Below are 5,619 nucleotides of genomic sequence, written 5' to 3'. Positions count from 1 at the left end.
AATTCTGTGTCTGTCATTTTGGTAATGTCCTCCATATTTATGAGACATGGAGGGGCATTTTCCTTTGTTGGAGATATATTCCCTTGTTTATTCAGACCTGAGGCTCTTTTTCTATTTCTAGCCATTGGAAGATTAATTCCCTTTTGAAAACTTCTTGGGGGAACATTTCTCCCACTAGGAGTAAGAGTGTTTCCTTTTGGATAGGAATAGATGTTTGCTGAAGTCTCTCTTTTGTTGTTTTTACCGATGTGCTCTCAAGAGGGGAACTCTACTGAGGTGTCTAAAAATCAGTATCTCCATTTTCACAGGTGGATCAGTACGAGGAAAGATCCCAGAGACACTTACCTTATTAGGAAATTTCAGATATATGATTCTAGACCTGTCTAGTCCCTCTGGCAGGGTAAAAAATGAGGAGGAGAGGATAATATGAAATGAAATGAAAGACAACAGAGAAAAATAAAGAAAAAATTGGCGCGCGATTTTGCCAGAGGCTTGTAGGTGGACCTTGTGCCTGCTGGCAGGCAAGGAGTCCAGCTGCCTGCTCCCTGGAGCAGGAGCTCAGTTCCTCCCTAGTTAGGGATGGGCTGCTTATCTGGCTTCAGAAGCATGCAGCTTTAGGAACATTTTCTTTCCATACAAACTGCCACATTCCCAGACACTGCTCTGAAATGTCTGTCTTTAGATGGGGACAAATATTTCATTCAGCAGTCCCTGACCAAGTGATCTGGGACACACTCACCTTAATGAAGACACTGGACTCTCTTTCTGGCAGAGGTCAGGATCATCAAAAGAGCTAAATGAACTTGGTTCTTTTCCTTTTTCTTTTCTTTTCTTTTTTTTTTTTTGAGAAGTTTTTTGCTATAGGGCGCATGCACTCACCAGACAGAGAGACAGAAAGTGAGAAATCACCCCAAAGGGGGGATGGCCACACCACAATCCCTTCTCCTCCATTCTCCTCTCAGGATGTCGGGCACACAAGCACACATTCCTGGCATGAATTTAAGCCACCAGTCCGGGATTCGAACCACAGCCGACTACATGGGAGTTCAGCGACATATCCATTATGCCAACTGCTGGTCCCTGAACTTGGTTCTTAACTGCTAGAATGAGACAAGGCATTTAAGTTCATGCATTTTCAAGCAGAATGACCCTCGGTGGACAATCTGGGGAGAATACTGCTGCAAACAAGCACCAGCAGCACACTGGAATTTTACTATTGGTGTGGGAGGCTTTGTTCCTGGGCAGAAAGGGCCACAGCTTAGGCAGCAAATGGGAGGGGAGCAGCTGTTATCCATGTGATAACAGCTGTGAACCCTTCGGGGTGATTTCCTCTGGCCCCGGGGTGCAGTGGGTTCCATTCTTGCCACCCCTTGCCTCTATGTCCTTCCTCTGTCCTTCCCTGGGGGGAGGGCTTCTCTGGGTCCCTATGGCCCTTGAACAGTGCACAGGTGTGGCTCACAGGGCGGTAAAGCTTCTGCCTATCTCATCTTGATATGGAGACCCTGAATTCATGAATAACTCAGGGCTGATAGAAGTTTCTGCCCTCCAGCAAACTTACTGCTCCTCCCTGGAGCAACACGGTAACCTGAAAACCTTTAATAGATTAGTGTCTTAAACAGATTAGACTTCCTGCTTCTCTGCCTCCTCCCTTTGATGCTGTGTAGGGTGGGTTCTGAGCCCGTTCCCCATCCCGATTCTCCTTCCTTGATTCCCCCATAAAAGACCATGCCCAACCCCCAGTTGGGGCCAGAGATTTTAACTCTTCTGTGTCTGCTGGCGTAATAAACAGTTCTCCTAATGTCTCCAAGTGCTGCTTTCCATTCCTCAGCATCTGGTTTTCTGCAGCAAACTCTGCAGGTCTAGCTGTATTCACACACGTGTTCCACGGGTTTCCATGTCTGCCTCTAGCACCACAGCGGGGTGTGACTTTAGTGCCTAAGTTTTGCTTATTCCTTGGTTCAGCTGTATGTTCCTTGGGGGCTGCAGCTTGGAACCCCTTGAAGCATATGACCTGCATCTCCTGTGCTGCGTCACTAGCACAGGAGCAGCTATAGGTGGGAAATGCCATGCGTTGCTTTTTATGTAGGATCTTAGAATTGAATCAAAAGTGCGTATTCAGTTCACACAGCAGGACATGGGTTTGTAGAGAGTGATGTGGACTGTGGCAACTTAACAAGCAACCCTAGGCCTCCTGCTACCTGGACAGCCTCTTTGTCAGGGACAGTCCTCAGGCCTCAGCTGCACCTATGCCATCCTCATCACCCTCCTGGTAGAGGGCCCAGGACATGCCTCAACTGCAGAGGGGTTTCTGAAGGGTGCAAGTCCAGGCGCCTCCAAGCTTAGCAGCTGCGCTGGGGGTCTTGGTGACGCCGACAGCTGGCGGGGGCTTGGAGGTGGCAGACCCAACTCAGGACCTCTCTGCAGATGAAGGTGTCAGGCTCTCAGAGCAGAGTCCATGTCCTAGCTCCCCTCCCCTCCACGAGCTGGCCATGGTTCCAGAGGAGACACAGTTCTTCCCACTTGGGAGTTATCGAGTTTACCTGCTGCTGCTGCCCAATGTTGAAGGAGAGGAAGCAGGCCTGGCTCGCTCAGGCGAGGCCACCTGGGGATTGAATCTGCCTGGGTGGCCCTCCCTCAGGCGGCACCTGAAGACCAAGTGCAAGGGGTGGTTTCCAAGTGGCTTTCCAAGGGTTCCTAGTTCCCCCCATCCAGGAGACTGGGTCTCTCCTGCTCCGGGGTGCTTCCCAGAAGAGCTTGGCCCCCATGTGTGCAGATTGGTGAGGACAGTCTTTCTTGTGCCCATGGAATTGGCCCCCAGGGCTGGATGAATCTGCCTTCCCAGAGCGGGTCTGGCAGGCCTACAGGGAGTCTCAGGGTAAGCCTGCAATGGAGGACAATACCTTGCTGTCCCTTTCTTCCCCAAACTGTCCCATAGTCAAGGGGATCATGCAGGACGGTGGCATCTGGGTTCCAGTCCTCCTCAGAAACCAGACATCACCTTGCACATTCTTCTCTTGGCACCTGTGAAAGTGGGGAGGCACTTGTCCAGGGTAGCTAGGGCCTCACAGACTGGGGATGGAAGGTTGGCTGACAGGCCTTCTAGGGACTCCAGTTTTCCGAGAACGGCACCTGGTTCATTTCTCAGGATGGTCTATCACACTGTGTGGAGCACCTCATGTGTGTGTGAGTGTTGTCAGTCATACAATAAAGTGGTACAGCAGCCGAAAAGGCCACTCTGAACCATCCCTGGTGCACCGAATGCCTCTAGGTGAAATGGGCCTTCTGAAAAACCACTCTGAATCATCTCCAGTGAACTGATTACCTCCGGGTTAAATGGGTCTTCCCCCAGCCTCAGAGCATGCCAGTCTCAGACTGTGCCAAGGTTTCCACTTGAAAACCTCAGCTCGCTGCCCAGCTTACTTCACTTAAAAATCATATTCAGGAGCCAGCAGGTGGCATGGTGGTTAAGGAGCTGGAGTCCCACATGGGTGACTGGTTCGAGTCCCAGAATCAGCAGTTTGAAAATCATGCTGAGAGCATGGGAGGAAAATGGAGGAGAAGGGATTGCGGTGTGGTCATCCCCTGTAGGGGAGAGTGGTTTCTCATTTTCCCTCTCTCTGTCTCTCTCTGGGGAACGCACACAGCCTATGGCCAAAAAAATGAAAAAGAAAAAATAAAATGAAAATAACAAAACTTATTCAGCCAGACATTGTAACTTTTTTCAGCAGGACATTGTACTGAGTGGAAATGTGAAAAGCAATCTCCCTGCACCTGAAAGGAAGATGTTGGGAACTCGTGGCAGGCTGGTGTGTCTGGCAGCCCTGGAGGCCTGGTGGTGGAGTCCTGTCAAACTCCTGCATGGTCCCCTTGACTACAGGACAGTCAGCACCATGTGTCCCCTCAGGCCCTTCCCTGGACGCCCTCCTTCCCTTCCCTCCTGGTTGTGGCAGCCTTTGATGTGTCCAAATCCAGGGGCCCCAGTCTCCCAGATCCTGGGTTCTAAACATGTGCCATTCCAGTTGGCAACAAGATGGGGAGTCGTGGGCCATGGCACAGATGAAGAGCTTTTGTTTTGGGGGATGCTAGGGAGGTGGAAAGTGAAGAGTTGGGGGGGGTATATGTGTTTGTTTGTTTTGAGAATAATTCTTGAAAAAGAATGAGCTCTCAGAAGAGCCAGCGGGCAGCTCAGCACCAGCTGAGAACATGTGAAGTTCCCAGTCGGCCGCGTTGAGGTGCGTTGTTGACATGGTCCTTTCAACTACACTTATCTTAGGCCTTCATAAAAAGCAATGGTAAATTAAATAAAGCAGTGAGGGGGAAGAAGAATGCAAGAGGTCCTGAGATTAAGAAACGCTACTGGGGCCAGCAGGTGGCATGGTGGTTAAGGCACTGAATTCCCACGTGGCTGACCATGGTTCCAGTCCCAGACCCAGCGGCTGGAAAAATCACTTCAGGAGCATGTGTGTGTGTTTGCTCAAAATCCCAGGAGAAGAGCTTGTGGTGTGGCCATATCCCCCTGTGGGGTGATTGCTCACTTTCCCTCTCTCTGCCTCTCTGTCTCTTTCTGAAGAGTGCACATACCCTATGGCAAAAGGAAAAATGAAAAAAAGGGAAGAAATGCCATTTAGTAATTAAAATAATAGTATTTTAAATGGGAAGAAGAGAGGCAAGAGAAACATAGGTCACCAGTGTTAAAGATCATGCTTTCATACACGAGTGTTAGAACTAGTGAACAAATGTCAAGGAGATGCCCCCACGAGAAAGGCCTTAAATTCCAGAGAACATGACCATTTTGACATCTGCTGCACTTCAAATACTCAGCTCCAGGGCCCTGCATCTCTCTCAGTGTTTATTTCTTCCAGTGGTATGTAATTCTTTTGTGCAACCACATTTTGCAGGGTTTTGGTGAGCCTTGTACAGATTGCCACAGAACAGAACAGTCTATGGCTTCCTTCCCAGAGCCTCTGGGGGCTCCATGGTTGCAGCCTGTTCTGTGTTCAGGTCTCAGGTCTCAGTTCCTAGACAGTGCAGGCAGTTCGACTCAGATGCCACCCAACCTACCTCCATGCATGGCCTAGGCTGGTCGTTGTTCTTCCAGCAACACTTAGGAGAGGGCAGACTCTGGGCACCAACGCCTGCCTCGTGGGCCATTGACCTTGTCTCATCCCCCAGGCTTTAGCTCCATGTACCTGAGGCCTTTCAGGAAACCTCCTGCATCTGCTGCTTCCCCCCACCGGGTTCTATTTCCCTGCTTCGTTTCTGATACCGAAGGTCTCCATCCTATTCTCTCAAACTGGGCCATGCATTACAAAGAAGGGGCATTACTGGCCATGAGATGGCATGATGGCTGTGTCAGTTAGCTTCTCGTGTAACCATTTCACCCTGGACGGGTCAATCACACATTGTGTGGAGCACCTCACGTGAATGCAAGATTTACCAGTCATACTGCAATAAGGCTGAAAAAAATGAGAAGCGTTGATTAAATAAAAAGAAAGGGACCAGCAGTTAGTGTAATGGCTATGTCACTGGACTCCCATGTAGTTGACTGCGGTTCGCGTCCCGGACCCGGTGGCTTAAACTCATGCCGGGTGTGTGTGCGTGCGTGCCCAAGATCCCAAG

Source organism: Tupaia chinensis, unplaced genomic scaffold (assembly GCF_000334495.1).
Source record: "Tupaia chinensis unplaced genomic scaffold, TupChi_1.0 Scaffold138725_1, whole genome shotgun sequence".
NCBI classification, from domain to species: domain Eukaryota; kingdom Metazoa; phylum Chordata; class Mammalia; order Scandentia; family Tupaiidae; genus Tupaia; species Tupaia belangeri.
The sequence above is the reverse complement of the archived record's forward strand: the minus strand, read 5'-3'. Positions refer to the sequence as shown.